Consider the following 19,144-nt stretch of genomic DNA (forward strand, 5'->3'; position numbering starts at 1 on the left):
GCAGACCAGTCTGTCACAAATACTCAGTTCTGCCATGGTAGCATGAAAATAGCTAGAAACATTAAACAAGTATGGCTATATTTTAATAAAACTTAAATTTTGGGTATTAAAATTCAAATTTCAAGTAATTCTTTGTTTTAGATTTGTAAAAAAAAAAAATTAAGAATGCAAAAACCACTCTCTTAGTTTGAAAAAGCAGATATAATCCCTGCCCTATAGGAGTTGACCATCTAAAGCAATAAATATTGATACAGACATATAAATAAAATACAGAGAAATAACTATACACCAGACACAATATGATAACAGTTTAGGATAAGCCATTTATATTAGATGTTCAACATCTCTCTCAGTTTTACTGATGACTATCTTAGGTCATTTAAAGCCACCAGTTAATTTACATGAAGAAGGGAAATCATCAGAGCATTCCATGAGAAAAATCTGAGTGGTTATTGGCTTTTATTCTAACTTTATGACTATCTTGGGACAGTTCTCTGACATGTGTTTTGAAACTTTCTCAGTAATGCCACTTACTAAAACATTCCCCAACTCAAATGCTAGATAGCCCTGTATCACTACCGTATTAACAGCACTACACTGTTGGCAAAGTTTTCTTTTTCTAGGATTTATACCAATAAAGGATGCTAAAATTCCTCAGTGTCAAACACTGACAAAAAGAGAAAGTAATAAAGGATATAAAAATAATATTAAGGCCAGGTGCAGTGGCTCATGCCTGTAATCCCGGCACTCTGGGAGGCCGAGGTGGGCTGATCAGTTAGGTCAGGAGTTCGAGACCATTCTGGCCAACACAGTGAAACCCCATCTCTACTAAACATACAAATATTAGCCTGGCCTGGTGGCAGGCGCCTGTAATCCCAGCTATTCGTAAGGCTGAGTCAGAAGAATCACTTGAACCCAGGAGGCAGAGGCTGCAGTGAGCCGAGACTGTGCCACTGCACTCCAGCCTGGGCAACAGAGCTCAATAATAATATTGAGCTGTGTATGGTGGCTCACACTTGTAATCCCAGCACTTTGGGAGGCCAAGGTGGGAGGACTGTTTGAGCCCAGGAGATTGAGACCAGCTTGGGAAACATAGGGAGATCCTGTCTACACAAAACAATTAAAACAAATATTAGCTGAGTGTGGTGGCACAGGCCTGTGGTCCCAGCTACTTGGGAGGCTGAGGTGGGAGGATCACTTGAGCCCATGAGGTCGAGGCTGTAGTGTGCTGTGATTGTGCCACTGTACTCCATCCTGGGTGACAGATCTCGTCTCAAAAAAAAAAAAACAAAACAAAACAAAAAAAAAACCCTCAAAATATATGATGAGCACTTCTCTAAGCATTTAGCCTGTATTATCTTATTGAAACCTTATAATGATCCTCTCAAGTAAGGACTATTTTAAAAAACTGTTATTAGTAGAAAACTATGTCACGTGGGCAAGTAGAGCTACTTGTAAAGGAGCAAAGCAAAGCGGCAGAACCAGAATTATTTGAACCCTGGCATCAGATTCATGAACCCCTACTCTTTTTTTTTTTTGGATACGGAGTCTCACTCTGTCACCCAGGCTGGAGTGCCAGTGGTGCAATCTCGGCTCACTGCAACCTCTGCCTCCTGGGTTCAAGCAATTCTCTGCCTCAGCCTCCTGAGTAGCTGGGATTATAGGCGCCCGCCACCATGCCCAGCTAATTTTTTTTTGTATTTTTAGTAGAGATGGGGTTTCACCATCTTGGCCAGGCTGGTCTTTAACTTCTGACCTCGTGATCCACCTGCCTCGGCCTCCCAAAGTGCTGGGGTTACAAGCATGAGCCACCCCTCGCGGCCATGAACCCCTAATCTTAGCCACTCATAATCCCACCTCTCAACACTAAGGGATTTCACCAATAACAACAGCTCTGTCACTCACTAGGCATTCCTTTCCCAAGATACTGTCAGGGGTGCATATAACATCATATCTGTACAGTATTCACACTTCTCTGAACCACTGCACCCCTTCCTCTAATTTCTGCATGTGTCTCAATGATAAATCACGATTTATCATCATCACCTGCTTTCACACCCGGAAGAGGTATGTTGACATGGGAAGCCACCTTGAAGAGTAAAGGAATGTGGGACTAGAACTCAGAAGATCTTGGTTCTAGGTCAGGTATAAACTGTATGACTCTGTAAATCACTTCACCTCTAGGACATCCAGTTTCTTAGTCTACAAAATAACATGTGTCCTTGTAATCTTTCTGCTGACATGATCAAATGACACAAGGTATGAGGAGGTATTTTATATCCTGTGAGGAATAAGTAATTGTTGGTAATTATTTTTATTACATACAGCCCTTATCCTTGCCTCTTCCATTCCTTCCTTACTCATTCTGAAGAAGCAATACATTGACAATCTTAGTATTTTGCAGTATACCAGCCACTCTTTTTGTCTGCCCCTTCCTCCCTCATCCATCCCTTCTTTTTATTTGCTGAGGAGATACACAATGGTCAATAAGACAAAGATAATCCCCTCCCACCCCTGTCATCAGAGACGACAAGAGAGGCATACAGTGGTGTGCTGTGGCCAGCTCGTACTGTCTCACAGATCTCTTCTCAGCTTCACATTCAATGAAGCCATACTGAGGGCTTGAAATTGGCAATAGCGGGAGTATTTACACCATGGGATTGGCAAATGCTACAAATCACCCCCCTCCTTTCCCCCAGAGAGCAGGCTGTTGAACATTTACCAGAACTCCTCTGGATAGAGAAGCAAAATATAATTTGTCACAGGTGCTAGGAATGATAGCACAGAGGAATCTGGGCACATATAGCACCATGTTTGGCTCACCAGAGTTGCTTCAGAGGTCTCCAAGCACAGACCAGCTAACCACAGAGCAGACGTACACATTCTGTACTGGAGGGGTGGTGTTGGCAGCCCTTTCCTGCCTTAAACATTAGTCTTCTGGTAGGCTAGGTCACTCTGGGTAGCGACCCATTTGTGAGTGGTGAAATCAATTTAGTGAGTCTTGAGTGGCACTTAAAAAAATAGAATAGGGGCCGAGCACGGTGGCTCACACCTGCAATCCCAGCACTTTGGGAGGCTGAGGCGGGTGGATCACTTGAGGTCAGGAGTTGGAGACCAGCCTGGCCAACATGGTGAAACCCCATCTCTACTGCAAATACAAAAATTAGCCGGGCGTGGTGGCAAATGCTTGTCACCCCAGCTACTCAGGAGGCTGAGGCAGGAGAATTGCTTGAACCCGGGAGGCAGAGGCTGCAGTGAGCTGTGATTGCATCACTGCACTCCAGCCTGGGCCATAGAGTGAGATTCTGTCAAAAATAAATAAATAAACAAATAAATAAATAAATAAATAAAAGGAATAGATTTAAATTTAAAAAAATGCCAGAGTGCATCACATGTTGCAAAGTTAAGTTTCGTGTTTGTGTGAACACAACGGAGTTTTATGAAGTCACCATGTAAAACTTATTCCTGCATTTAAGAAGCGTAAAAGCCCTTAATTTAACAGGACATTGTGGGTGAGTCCTGGGGACTGGGAGAAGGGGTCCTACCCCACCAGGAATTGGGAATGTCTCAGGCAGTTAGTCCTTTGGGTTTCCAGTAAAAATGGATGCTCCTTGGGCCTGGTAGGACTATAGGCTTATTTGCCCTCCCAAAGTCAGGAAAGAGAAGAACCCACAGAAGTGGCCTCAGAGATCAGAGAGGGAGAGGGACTTGTGTAAGTAGGGGTGTGTGTGTGTGTGTATGTGTGTGTGTGTGCGTGTGTGGTGGAGGGGAAGGGGCACTGAGGACCTCCAACACCCCTGTTTTTATTAACTCAGTAATTGGAACTATCTAAGACAAGTTGCTGCCCAACCACTTGGCACATGAAGGAAATGAGTATGTGAAACTGACTTTTAGTTTGGTGTATCCCAGAAAGATAATTCTGTATGTGAATAGATTTTAGAATAATTTCTTTTCAACATATGTCAAAACATATCCAATTTGCCCTTTGGAGTTGCAAACACCGTTTGGCATTTCTTTTTCCTTTTCAATTTAAAAAATGGAAAGTAATGACAGAGGCCTGGTCAGTGTTTGGCAGAAAAAACAAGCACCCCATGATGATTTAGTTTCCTGGAGTTTCCACAGGGCTCATTCCCCTGCATATGCAACTGGCACTAGATTAGCTGCCGACATTTATTGACAAAGGAATTAATCTTCACCAATGATGTTTTTTAAAGCCCATTCTTTACAGCAAGCTGTGACAGACATCAGGGCTCCTTCACTTTCCCCCTTTCCTCCTGATAAAAGTAGCTAAAAATAACCTCTTAAACCCTTGATTCCACTGAGGAAGGTGCAAGAGCAAAAGAATAAAAGAACATCTTGAGGGGAGGAGGATGAACAAGAGGAGCACAGAGGGTTTTCAGGACAGTGGAAATGCTCTGGATGATACTATGTAGTAGATATGTGTCATTATACATTTGTCCAAAACCTTAGATTACAGAACACCAAGAGTGAACCCTTATGTGAACTTAGAGGCTCATGAATTGCAACAGATGTACCCTCTGGTGGGGGATGGTGATAATGGAGAAGGCTGTAGGTGTGCACAGGGGCATGGGGAAGAGGGGAAGTCTCTGTACCTTCCTCTCAATTTTGCTGTGAACCTAAAACTGCTCTAAAAAACAAAAGTCTTAAAAAATTAACTCAAACAAATTGAATACATATTCATAGAAAAATATCCCCTCCCCTTCCTACTTCACCCTGGCCAATCTTTTTCTTGGTGCAGGATGTCATATGATCAGTCCAGGCAGTCACTGAAACTGCAACTGTTATGCGACTGCCTCCCATGTGGGTTTGGGAAGGGTTGGAGGTGGGGCAGCAGTGTGAGAACTGTTGTCCTAACCATGACAACTGTACTCGGTCAAAGAGGACATTCTCATTAATGATCTGCAGGTACCTAACTCCTGTGTCTTTTCCTACCATGCCTCTCAACTCATCAAAATCATCTTCTGTTGGAAGGAAAAGGCAATATACACTTCCTACATTAATCAAGTAGGAGCCAGGAAATGCCTACTTCCATTTCCCAGACATTACTGGGAGCCTTTCCCACCCCAACCCTGGGTGGGCCACTGCCAGGCTCTGTTGGGTATCTTCAATGTACCTGCCCAGTTTTCTTAACCAGTCTGCTAAGACAGTCATCCATCAGTACCCATGGGGATTGGTTCCAGAAACCCCGAGTGTGCCCAAATCTGCATACTCAAGTCCTGCAGTTTGCCCTCCCTGTATAGGTTTTGCATCCTGCCAATACTGTATCTTCAATTCGCAGTTGGTTGAAAAAAATCTGCAAATACGTAGACCCTCCCAGTTCAAACTCACGTTCTTCAATGGTCAACTGTAATTTCTAAAGAACATCTACTGTGTGCACCACACCAGGGCTTGTTCAGAAACACACAAAGGTACAGGGAAAACTTTAGTGTTGATAACTTCCACACTCCATGGAGAAGCAATATGCTGATAAAAGAATGAATGGGAGAACCAAAAGCTGAAAGCGGTGTGAAGTCAGGGCACTGGAGTCTGTTACATGGAGTTCTGTATAATGATCCTTGGGCTATGTCTTAGGGGCCTATTTCTTAAGTACTTGGGGATTTCATCACATCTGTGTCACAGGTGACACAGATTAGTGGCAGGGAACTTGGTGACAGTTACAGAAAGATTCTGGTGTACAAAGAGGATATAAGAACAACAGGGAACTAATAACTGTGGATGAAACCTCTGTATGATGGTGCTACCGTGATGCTGGAAAGGATGACTTCAATATCCGCATCTGGCAGGCACGAGCTAAGGAAGGTGAAAGCAGCCTCCTTGGATAGATAGCATTTGTCCTGTGTGTCTTTGTGAGTGTGCCTTTGTCGGCCTGCAGTGGTGGAGGTGGGAGGGTGAACAATTTGGGCATGTGGAGAGGAGGGAGGATATTTACCATCATGAAAAAACATCTTCCTTGGTAATCAATAAAGCTTATGACATATGCATAAAGATTCTTTTGATTAGAATTTTAACTTCATTAAAAGGAAATCCCAATGGAGGAAACACCTTAAAAGACATTGCTTAGGAGGCAAACACAGTTATAAATGCATTCAAGACTAAACGCCAACTCCTACATGAACATATGCTAAAGAAAACAAGGTACTAGCAAGCTAATAAATGATACGAAATCTCAAATTAATCCTCTTCAATGGATTTAATTATCCTGTTAAACTGATTTCGCATTAAAGATCATAACACACAGATCATTTAAACCAAGAAAAATATGAGGACACCAAATGGCTGGTATACCTACAAATAACATTTCTAACAGTTCTGATGTGGAATATATCTTCTAAGGCAAAGTGACAGATCACATTCCATACAGCAAGAGGCCTCAAAATGTCGAGCTATTAATACATTCTGAAAAACCTAAACCTTTTATCTTTGCATTCCTGGACGAGGGAGCTAGAATCCTCACTGTAAAAGGAAAATACTCCATCTCTCTCCCTTTCAGCAATCCTTCATCTGAGACCCAGACCTTGACAAAGTGGAATACATCCTAGGAGGCCCTGGAGAGACATGTAGCTAGTGAACTGGTTTCCCCTTACTTCCTTCCTGGTTGTCAAAGGAATTGCGGAATTCCCAGCATAATTCAAAAGCAGATGTTGCTAGGGAGTTGGGATCAGAGAGGGAAAAGTGTTCACGAAGGTAGGCTGGGATTAGGTGATCTGAGAAGGAAGGAATTGAACCCTGCAGGAATTCCTGGGAACTCAGGGAGAAATATCAATGACCAAAAAATAAGGGGTGGCAGAAGTAAAAGAGATAGGTTCTGTGATCCTATCAGCTTATCTTAGAAAGGGGTCCTAGCTGTGAGATGAAATCTGTATACCGATATAATGGTATACTATATCATATGCCCCACTCTTTGTCTACTACTTACCTTTCCAGCTCACTCCCTCCAGTACCCCAACTCCAATAATCCTTTGACTCCCCCAGGACCTCTAATATATTGATCCTACCCATTTTTCGCTTTTCCTCAGCCCCTTCATGTCCTCCTGACCCAGTTTAAACTGGGTCAGGAGGACATGGCCCATCATTCTAATTGATCTCTTGTATGCACCCACAACTTCTTGTCTAGTTTCCTGGCAAAACCAGGATCCAACTCTTTGTCAACTCCTGCTGCTGATCATGGCTGGAGAAACATATGTGACTGTACTGAATGGTCTTACTTTAAATTCATGACCACAGACTCAGTGAGCCCTTGATGCTGCCCAGCAATCATTCTTCACTTTATTCATTTACACATTTTCACTCTTCTTGACAACAATTTCACATTGACATTTCTCCCCTCAAATCTCCAATACCTTCTTCCCTATCCTCACACTCTCAGATGATGAGCTTGCTTTCCATTTCATGAAGAAAAGTGGAAGAATCCACAGAGAACTTCCACAGACTCTCGCCATCCCACCTCCTCACCTACTGGTGTCTGTCTCTATTGACTCTGCCTCTCTAGCTGCTATCACAAAGGAACCACTGGGTTCTTCTTTTCCCATTTGTGCACTAGATTCCATCCCTCTACACACTTATCTACTCTAAGGATTAACTCTGGTAACTGCCTGTCTTCAACATCATCAATTTCTCCTTATTAGACCATTCTCAACAGCACACAAATATCTGGTTATTTCTTCCATCTCAAAAAAGCCCCTCTTTTACTCCAGATTTTCTATAAAAACCACCTCATTTTTCTTCTCCCCTTACAGCAAATCTCTCTGAAATAGAGGGTGTTTTCATTTTTGTCTCCTATTACCTTTTTCAGCTTTATTGAGGTATAACTAAAATATCCTAAATTGCACAAAGTGTAAAATTTGATCAGTTTTGACATATGTACACACCATCAGACCATTACCACAATCAAGACAATGAACTTATCCATCCCCCTCCAGTTTCCTTCTATACCTTTCCCTTCTCTCTTACTCCCATTCCAATGAGGCTTCTGCCACCACCACTTCAACAAAACTGTTTTTGTTAAGTCTGCTAGTTATTCCATGTTGCTAAATCCAACGGTCCTCATCTTACTTGACCTTGCCACAGCATGTGACCTCATTGTTTTCTCTTTCTATTGCGATATACTTTCTTCACTTGGCTTCCAGAACATCACACTTGATTAATTTTCCTTCTACCTCACTGATGCTCTTTACTAGTTTCTCCCATTCTCACTATCATCTTATGCTACAGGGCCCCAGGGTCCAGTCCATGGTCTTCTTTTCCTCTCAATCTAGACTCACTCCCTTCATGATCCATAATTAGTGACACGGCTAGTCCCAAATTCATATCTCCATCCCAGACTTCTCTACTCCATACTTGTATGTCCAACTGTCTATTTAACATCTCCATGTAGCCGAGTGGAGACTTCTCAAATTTAACATGTTAAAAGCTGAACTCCTGAATCCACCATCCCCAACAAAACTGTTCCACCTGCAGTCATCTTCATCTCAGTCGACGGCATCTCCATCCTTCCAAAAGCTCAGGCTGCCAAAGGCCTGAAATTATTCTTGATTCTTTTCTTTCTCTCACCACTGCCACCAAATTCAACAGAAATCTAGTTGGCTCTTCTTTCAAAACATACCCAGAAACTAACCACTTTCACTACCTCTATTGCTTCTACCCTGGAGTGTGAGGATAGGGAAGAAGGTGTTGGAAATTTGAGGGGAGAAATGTCAATGTGAAATTGTTTTTGAGAAGAGTGAAAATGTATAAATCAATGAAGTGAGGAATAGTTGCTGGGCAGCACTAAGGGCTCATTGTTCTCTTTTGCTTGGATCATAATGGTCTTCTTTCCCACCTTTCTCCTATAGTCTGTTCTCCACATGGCAGCCATATTGATTCTTTTGCACATGAAGTCAGGTCACTTCATCCCTCTGCTAAAAACCATCCAATGGTTTCCCGTTGGCATAAAAGCTGAGGTCTTTATAATGGCCTAAAGGGCCCTAAATATTCTAGCCCTTCCCCGATTATCTCTCTGAACCCATCTCTGACTCACTTGCACCACTCCACCCACACTGGCCACCCTGCTTCGTCTTTGATATGCCATTGCTCTGGCTGTTCCTCCTCAGTCAAATGCTTTCTCCCTGGTGCAGCCACTTGGGAAAACAATCTGACAGTTCCTTAACAGGCTGAATATGGAGGTACCACGTGACCTAGTAATTCTACTCCTAGGTATATGCCCAGGATAAGTGAAAATATATATAAAGCTTGTATACGAATGTTCATGGCAACATTGTTCATAATAGCCAAAAAGTGGAAACGACCCAAAGACCCATCAACTGATGAGTGGATAAATAAAAAGTAGTGTATCCACACAATGGACTATTATTTAGCCATACATGAGTGAAGTACTGATACATGCTACAACACAGATGAGCTCTGAAGGCATTAAAAAAGAAGGTAGACAAAAAAGGCCACATGTTGTATGATTCTACTTCCATGAAATGTCTAGAATAGGCAAAGCTATAGAAACAGAAAGTTGATTAATGGTCTCCAGGGAGGGAAGGGGGAATAGGGTGTGATTGGTAAGGGGTACAGGGGTTTGTTTTTTGGGGAGAGGGATGATAATGTTTTGGAATTAGTGGTGTAAATATACTAAAAACCACTAAATTGTACACTCCAAGATAACTAATTTTGTGACATGTGAATTATATCTCAATTTTATAAGAGTTTCTCCCTAGATATCTGCTTGGATTACTCCTTTACCTCTCCCAAGGCTTTGCTCAAATGTCATTTTCTCAATGAAAACTGCAATTACCTCACCATTCCCTCTAACTCTCCTGATTCCTCTTATCTTGCTGCATCTTTTAATCCATGTAATATGTATCAGTTTCCAACATAATATATACTTTGCTTATGATTTTTATTGTTATTTCTCCCCACTGAAATATAAGCTGTATCAATTCAAGGATTTTTGTCTACTTGGTCACTTATACAGGTATCTAGAATAGTGCCTTATGCATTAATAAATATTGGTTGAACGAATTAATACCAAGCAGATGTTAAAATTGATATTGCAGAAGAATATTGAATCACATGAAATAATATTCATTTATTCATAAATTTTAAAAGTGGATTACCAAACAACATATAGTAACATAGCATAATCCCCAAATTGGTAAGAAATAGAAAATGTATTACATATAGGAAATACATTGGGAGGATGAGATATACCAAAATACATCAAAATCTCTGGATGTTCAGATTGCAGTTAGTTATTAATTTATTTCTTAAAAATGTGTTCATGTTTTCTAAGCTCATAGGCTGGAATTAGGCAAATTTGAGATATAATCTATGCTCCATTTCTTATGGCTATGCAAGTCTAAGCAAGTTATTCAACCCCTGGTGACTCAGCTTCATCTTTAAATTGGAATAACATTAATAATAGTACTAACCTCATTGGACTCTCTTAGAGATTAAATGAAACAATACTCAGCACAGTATTTGGCATATAGTAGGCACTAAATAAAGTGTTAGTTATTATTATTATTATTCCTTTACAATAATTATGGAGTTCAAAATGGTGGAATATATGTTGTACTACTTGCAGACTTTTTTTCAAGAAATATTTTGAGTCATATGTTGACTATGGTAACTTCCTTAAGTGAGGAATGAACTTGAGTGTACAGTCTCATCTTTGTTATTATATCTCTGTACCCACTCTCAAATCATTTTGAGTCAATTTATTTCTCTGCTGGCTAAGTTTATGGGACTCATCTTTTCCCTGTTGCTTTTGGGTGATGTTTCACGCAACCAGCCAAGAGTAGATTAGATGTACACAACAGCTCTGTCTGTAAGGCATTGACCTTTAATGTTTCCATTTGAGTTCTTTGGACATTTTTCTCCATTGTTCAATGTTTCCTCTGTAGGTGTTTATTTTTTTTTGAGATGGAGCTTCACTTTTATTGCCCAGGCTGGAGTGCAATGGCACTATCTCAGCTCAGTGCAACCTCCACCTCCCTGGTTCAAGCGATTATCCTGTCTCAGCCTCCCAAGTAGCTGGGATTACAGGTGCCCGCCACCACGCCCAGCTAATTTTTGTATTTTAGTAGAGACGGGGGTTTCACCATGTTGGTCAGGCTGGTCTCGAACTCCTGACCTCAAGTGATCTGCCCACCTTGGCCTCCCAAAGTGCTGGGGCTACAGATGTGAGCCATCGCGCCCAGCCCTCAGTAGGTTTTTGAGTTTTGGTACAGCTGTAATCTAGGCCCACCACCCTGTAAGAAGGATACACAAGTTACAAAACAACCAGCTTCAACAGCAAACTCTTGCATTTTTTTCTAGCCAGACTTTTTTTTACTGGGGAGAGGGGAGGGAGAATGAGCAAGGCAGAGGAAACCTTATATTTTAAAAATCTCTCTTTCAAAATTTATAAAGGTAGTATATTCTCATAATAATGCAAATTCACTCATTAAAGGATGGTATAAATGGAGGCTTAAGATTTCCATTTTATATACCATCCCTAGTCCCAGTAACCTCTTGTAACAATTCTTGATTTTAGTTCTTTTGGTGATGCTTTTATCTCCTCTCTTGATTTATCAGTTTTAAGTATTATCTATTAACTTCCTGTCCTTTATAAAATTTAAAATTAATAGAAACTTAGCTTTTTACCCTTGTTCCCTCCTTTCCCCACGTTTTATTATTATTATTATTTTTTTACTTTTAAGGTCTTTGCTATCTTTATAACTTTAAATAATATGCCTAAATGTTCATTTCTTAATCCATCAATTTAGGACAGTATCTTAACCACTCTCAATTACTTCAGTTGGGGAAATTGGCCCTATTTCACTTCCCTCCATTGTTCCTCCTTCTTCCATTACCCAAATCCTCTTAGCCATATAATTAATTTTGCATTCTTAAGGTTTATAACGTGAATTGCCTATAATCTTAATTGTCTTCCACAGATTCTCTAGAAATAAATTCCAGAAAATGAAAACAAAGAGCATTTCAATATCATGGTTGTATAGATATTATTTGCTTCAGAACCAAATAGTGTAATTGCACCCTGGGAGAAGGAGATGCTAAGTCCCTTAATGGTGTTGCTTGAGGGAAAATGTTCCAAACCTCAGGGTCAAGTCTGTTTTTATTTTAGTATTTTCCACCAGCTGCTCAATATCAAAATATTTTCATTTGTTTCATAGTTGGACTACAGATTTCTTATGAAGGTTTTTGTTTTTTTCAGGCAGTTCTAATTGCCTTTTTTTCTTGTTGACAAAAACAGCATATTATTTCACTTTAATTTCATTGAACTGTTTAATCAAATCATGACAGAAAATCCATGTTCTTCTTGAAGACATGCTTCCTATTGCTTCCAAACTTCATGTTGTAATTCACACATACTGTTTTCTAAACCTGCCACTACCCTAGGATTTTTTAAAAATTGTATTCTGTGAGATTAGGATGAATGTTTGCTTGAATAACGTTCTTTCTCTCTTTTGGGTTCCCTGTTTTCTTTGTTAGAGAACATTCTTCCAAAAAAAAAAAAAAATCACAATCTTTGATTCCAAAGATTTCCAAAAATGTTTATTCTGCTTTTATATTGATGAATGGCTCAATGGTATATATCTAGGTTCAAAAAATTTCCCTCAGAAATTTGAAGTAATTCTTTCAATGTCATATTGCTACACAATATGGAAGTAAAATGCCACTCTGATTCTTATTTCTTTGTAAGTAACTTTTTCTCTCTCTGAACACCATTAGCATCTTCTCTTTATCTTTTGTGTTCAAAATTTCATAAGGATTTTCCTTTTAATCTGAAGGCTCTTGCCTTTCCTCCACTCTGGGAAATGGTCTATTATCTCTTTAATTGCTTGTTCCTCCCCCTTGTCTTTGTCTGCTCTTTCTGAAGCTCTCATTAATCAGATGTTGGACTTCTAGGATTGGGTATCTATGCCCATTAAATCTTCTCTTGTATATTCTATCTTTTTGCTCTACAGTCTAGGAGATTTACTTGACTTTATTTTAAACCTAGTAAATGAATTTTTAATATAATCCATCATATTTTTAATTTCCACTCTTTTATTACTTAGTCCCATTTATGTAGTAATTTCTTCTAATTTTATGGATATAATTTTTTTTTTTTTTTTTTTTGAGACAGGGTCTCATTCTGTCTCTGAGACTGTAGTGCAGTGGCATGGCCATAGGTCACTGCAGCCTCCAACTCCTGCGTTCAAGCAATCCCTCTGCCTCAGCTTCCTGGATAGGTAGGACTGCAGGTATGCACCACCATGCCCAGCTAATTTTAAAGTTTGTTTGTAGAGAGGCGGTCTCCCTATGTTGCCCAGGCTGGTCTCAAACTTCAGCACTCAAGTGATTCTCCCACTTCAGCCTCCTGAATTGCTGGGATTACAGGAGTGACCCACCATGCCTGGCCATGCCTGGCCCCAGTTTTATTTTGTTTTGTTTTGTTTTTAAGGTTTAATAAATAGAGCACACTCATGCATTTATGACTCAGAATTTAAAAAAAAGTTTACATTTTGTCATTTATACTTCAGATGAATTTTCTTATTAAAAAAAATAAGGCCACAGAGGTAAACTTAAGTCTCCTGTTTCCCAGTGCCTACCCTCATTCTTCTCCTTCCCTTTCTCTTTCCTAGAGAAATCTTTCCTTCCTTTCCCTTCCCAGAGGCAACTGGCATTATAAATTGTGTATTTTTTCAGTACATTTTAATATTTTTACTACACATAGGCATCTATAAACAGCATATAGTATCATTTTATGCACATTGAAATTGTACCATAACATCCATACTCCAAAGTCCCTTTGTTCGCCCAGCGCTGTTTCTGAAATCTGTCCATGTTGATACATATGGATCTAATTTATTCATTTTCAGTGCTATGTGGGTTCCACAATATTCATTCATTCAACAAATATTTATGTGCATCAACAATGTTCCAAGAAATGTTCTGGTGGCTGGGAGCACAGCAATGAAGGAAACAAAATATGAACATTCTCTAATTTATTTTCATCTCTCCATTAAGAGACATTAGGTCTCATCATGACAAAAAAAAAAAAAAGGCTTCAATGAACATCCTTCTGTTGCAAGTGCTTCTTTGGGAAATATTTGTTGTGGTAAAACTGCTTGGTTATGGACCACGTTTCAAATTTTACCAGGTATTGCCAACTCGCTTTCCAAAGTGGTGTACCACACTACACACCCAGTTTCGTTCATCCGGTCCAATATTTGGACAGTCATGTTTCTTTATTTTTGTCATTATGAAGGGCGAGAAAGGCTAGTTTTTGTTTTAGCCAGCATTTCTCCTAATTGTTAGTAAGGTCAGCATCTCTTATGTTTATTGGTTCTTTAAATCCGCTCCGCTGTGTATTGCCTGAGGGTATCCTTTGCAACCCATTTCTGTAGTAAGTTGTCTGTCTCTTTCATACTGATTTGTAAGAATTCTCCATCTATATAGTCTGAAACATTTTTTCTGCTTTATATGTTGAAAAAATATTTTTCCAGTCCAGAGTTTGCCTTTTAGCTTTACTCATAGAGGCTTTTGCATAAAAGAGTTTTACTTAGCGTAATCGTTCCTTTATGAATTGTCCTTTTTGTGTACTGACTGAGAAATAATCTCTTTCCCACAGTTGTAAAGATACTTGCCTGCATTTCTTTCTAATAGTTTCAAAGTTTTATTTTTCACTCAGTCCCTTAACACATCTGAAATTATCCGTTTGTATGGGATGAGACATTACCTTTCTTCTTCATGAAGAGAACTAAATCACTCATTGAATAATCCTTTCTTTTCCCACTTATTTTTAATGTCTTGTCTACTCTATGACAAATTCCCACATATATTTTGGAGATTGTTTTTGGAGTTTCTACACTGTTACAATGACTAGGTCTCAGATTTTTTTCAGAACCTGTTTTTAAACAGTTTTCTTCTGGTCCCCAAATTGTCCATCTGTAACCCAAACTTAGGATTTCTTTTGTCTTCAATTACCCTGAAGATATTTTTAAACCAAGCCTCTTTGTTTATAAATGAAGAAACAAAGATGCAGAGATCTTATATTTCCCATTCAGGTTTACGCAGCAAGACAATTAGAAAGCTTCAACTAGGTCTGGCCGTGGTGGCTCATGCCTGTAATCCCAGCACTTTGGGAGGCCAAGGAGTGCGGATAGTTTGAGCCCAAGAGTTCGAGACCAGCCTGGAAATATAGTGAAACTCTGTCTCTACTAAAAATACAAAAAAATTAGCCAGGTATGGTGGCGGGTACCTGTAATCCTAGCTACTTGGGAGGTTGAGGCAGGGGAATCGCTTGAACCTGGCAGGTGGAGGTTGCAGTGAGCCAAGATTGCGCCACTGCACTCCAGCCTGGGCAAAAGAGTAAGGCTCTGTCTCAAAAAAATAAAACCAAATAACAACAACAACAACCACCTCCCCCCACCTAAAAACAAACAAACAAACAAACAATAACAACAACAAAGAAAACCCAGAAAGCTTGAACTCAGATCTTAAACTGCATTCCAATCCACTTTCCACTAATGCCCTCCTCACAGAAAGTTTCCATTTTCTGTGAAAATTTTACTTCACCAGTAGTTGAATGAAATTGCCCATTTCACCAAATCTTTGTCAAGACTAGGTTTTATCATTTAAAACATCTCTTTGAATTGGCAGGTTAAGAATGGTGTTTCTTTCTTTTTAAAATATGGGGTCTCACTATGTTGCCCAGGCTGGCCTCAAACTGCTGGGTTCAGGTGATCCTCTCACCTCAGCCTCCTGAGTAGCTGGGACTACAGGCACATGCCATGGTGCCACTGTGCCCAGCTAAGAATGGTGTTCTTTCATTAGAGTTTTTTTGACATAAACATTTTAGTAAATATATATTAAGTAATAAATATTCCTTTAAAACTTTATGATGTTTCTTGGCCATAGTATTTAGTCTTTTTTTATTTGTCTATTCATGTCTTTTCCCTCCTTCCTATTGGGTTATATTTTTTGCCTTTTTATTAGTGGTGCTTAAGAATTCCATATATATATTAAAGACAGTAATCTTTTGTCACATATGTTTAACTTTAAAAACATTCAGTTATTTGTCTCCTAATTTTGTTTACAGGCTATTTGACACACAAGTTTTAGAAGTTAAACCTACCAATCATTTTTCTGCAGTCTCTTCCATTATTCCTGTACTTCCAAGGGCAGATAAATACTCATCCTAGATTTTTCTATGGCTTTATGATTTCATAAACCCTTCAATCCATTTGTAATTTATTTTGGTGTATTGCATGATGTTAAAAGGTAACTTTCATGTTCTCCCAATGGTTTCTCAATTGGATCAGTCTTATTTATTGATAACTTCTTTATTTATAGGTCAACTTTATCTGTAGAAAAGTCTTATACATACTTGAATCTGTTCCTACATTCTGCTTCATTAATCTATTTTTGTAAAACATCACATTTAAAAATTATTATAGGCTTATAATTCATTTTAGTAACTGGTAGAAGAAGATTCCCAACATTATTGTGCTCAGACTTTACTGATCATTTCTTTTGTTTATCCTTCCTGATATTTTTTAAATCATCATCTAAAATTGTTACCTTGATAAAAATGTATTTAAGCTGAACAATAATATAGAAAGAATTGTATCATGAAAATATTTAGTCTTCTCATCTAGGAACACAGTGTTTATTCAAATTTTATTTTATTTTGCTCAGTAAAATATTTTAGTTTTCCAAATATAGATTTATTACTGAATATTTTATACTCTTGTAAATGGGACATTTCCCATTATATGTTGTAACTACTTATTGCCCATACACAGGAAAGCTATTGATTTCAGTTTTATTTTGTATACAGACTTTTACTGTTCATCAAATTTTTATTGATTATATTAGTTTTGTTGATTCTTTTAAGTTTCTAGGTAAACAGAAATATAACATACGAATCATGGCTATCTTTCTCCTCCTTTTCTCTGCTTTCTGTTTCTTAGATGGGCAGTAGCTTCCAGAATAATACTGAATGATCATGATGACAGGGAAAATCTTTGTCTTATTTCTGATTTTAATAAGGTGCTTCCAGTTTACCATTAACCTTCCTCTATGTTGTTTCTCTGGCCAAGACAAGTGATTATATTAAGATGTATTAGTTTAATAAATGGTCTAGCTTGCTTACTTTCTCTTGAATTACCAGCTTTTTCTTTACAGAGCTCAATTTTCTTAAACTTCTAAAAGCCCACTGCTTTTGTATTCTGTACTTTTTCCTTTTCATGATCTAATTCTTCATATTCCATTCTAGGTCACTAGTTACTTCTGATTTAATCTGCTCATCACTGCCTTTAAATTAATTAATCTTTGAATCCAAAAAGGGTGTCAGGACTGGGAAGTATATAGAAGACAGATCAAGGGTACCAAATAATCTTCTAGTTAATAATCAAATGTGACTTTTTTTTTTTTTTAATGCCTCTTGTTTACTTGAATAGATATTGATTCCTGGTACACAGAGAAGACAAGTTGACAACTGCCATTTGACTGATTTTTGTGTGTAATGTACAATTAAAACAAACCTAACTCCACAATGATGGGGCTATTTTAAAGCAACACAGGATCCAAGTGAACGAGCTACCACTAATGACCAACAGTGGAACAACTAAGTAACGAAATAAGTGAAGTATTATATTATTGCCAAAGTATAAAACGAACATCCATTAGTCCACACTGCTTTAAATAAATGATTGCATAAATAAAGGGGAAAGGGAAGAAAAGGCAAATCTCTTGTGCAGATGAAATCCAAATAATTTATGTGGACATTGACCATAAGGAAGTGGAGAGTAACTCCCTATTCCTTGAGTATAGGCTGGCCATCTCTTCCAAAGGCTATGGTATGGAAAGGGGGAAGGAATAACTTTACTATGGAGAAAGCTGACAAACACTACCTCAGCCAGGTGATCAAGGTCAACATCAACAGTGATAGGGCATGTTGGTAGTATGTTTCCTTGATATGATGTGATGAAAATAGCCCTTTACTTCTGTGGGCTTCCCCCACCAAATCCGTAACCCCAGTCTATTTATGTGAAAAACAGCAAACAAATCCCAATTCAGGGACTTTTTATAAAATAGCTGACCAGCATTTATCAAAACTATCTAGGTCATCAAGAACAAAGAAAATCTGAGAAACTATCCCAGGCAAGAGGAGCCTAAGGACAATGAAAACTAAATGTATCATAGGCTCCTGGATGGGATCCTGGAACAGAAAAAGAATGTTAGGTAAAATCTAAGTAAATATGAATGATGTATGGACTTTAGCTAATATCATAATAATGCATCAATCTTGGTCCTTTGTTCTAACAAATATACCATACTAATGTAAGACATTAATAATAGGGGAAAGAAGGTGCAAGGTATAGGGAAAATCCCTGTACTATCTTAGCAATTTTTTCCTGTCACTACAAAACTGTTCTAAAAAAGAGTTTATTTAGAAAATAATCACATCTTAAGTGATCATGGCCAATAATTCTTGAATGTTCTTAAAGCTGTAATTACTATACCTTCATGGAAAACAACTCAGTAACTAACAGACAGTGAGCATTGCTTGGTATTCCGACCAGCAGCACTTCCTGTACTAATTACCAATGTACCTTTGTCTCCTAGGTTATTAGTTAGTTATAGTTCCACAGAAGGCACTCAGTTATGCTCTAAGAGTTCCTCTGAGAAAACTGCAGGAACAAATGGACATAAATTGCAGCAGGAGGGGTTTGAGTTAGAGTTTTGGAATGCTATGGAGTCAAGCTGCGTGATATTCCCTGCTAATTATCTTTCCAAGGGTTCATACAACGGTTTGATCCAGCCTGGTTTCAACTCATCTTGGAGTAAATCCAGTAAGAACATGAATTTCTACTGTTTCCAGGAGGTCCTAAGAGTTTTTATATCTTATATAGAAAATTTCCATAAACTAAAAGTTGGCATAAGTGGTGCCATTCACCTAGAAATTATTCATCAAATTGTTTACGGTTTCTGCTATTCTCTCCACTGACACATGATTTATTAATTTTGTTCCAGAGATTTGAGTTCAGGCTGTATAAATCATGAATAAAGATTAGTTTAATAGTCATAATGCCCCTTGGGACAATGTTTCAAGTGAAGGAAACTCAAAATTGTCGCAATGTGA

The 19,144-nt window shown here is 38.7% G+C and overlaps 1 protein-coding gene across 2 annotated transcripts in view; it reads right to left on the bottom strand.

Moving 5' to 3' along the window:
* The window catches only part of MARCH3 (membrane associated ring-CH-type finger 3), a 149,660-nt gene that overhangs the window by 60,871 nt on the left and 69,645 nt on the right, over positions 1-19,144 (bottom strand). Inside the window, exon 2 of one of the 2 annotated variants that reach the window (XM_025389008.1) lies at positions 3,236-3,305. The exons of the other annotated variant lie outside the window; for it this stretch is intronic. The gene's annotated coding sequence lies outside the window, so the exon portion shown is untranslated. The remainder of the gene's footprint in view (positions 1-3,235; positions 3,306-19,144) is intronic. 2 annotated transcript variants of the gene reach the window in all.

This window comes from Theropithecus gelada, chromosome 6 (assembly GCF_003255815.1).
Source record: "Theropithecus gelada isolate Dixy chromosome 6, Tgel_1.0, whole genome shotgun sequence".
Taxonomy (NCBI): Eukaryota; Metazoa; Chordata; class Mammalia; order Primates; family Cercopithecidae; genus Theropithecus; species Theropithecus gelada.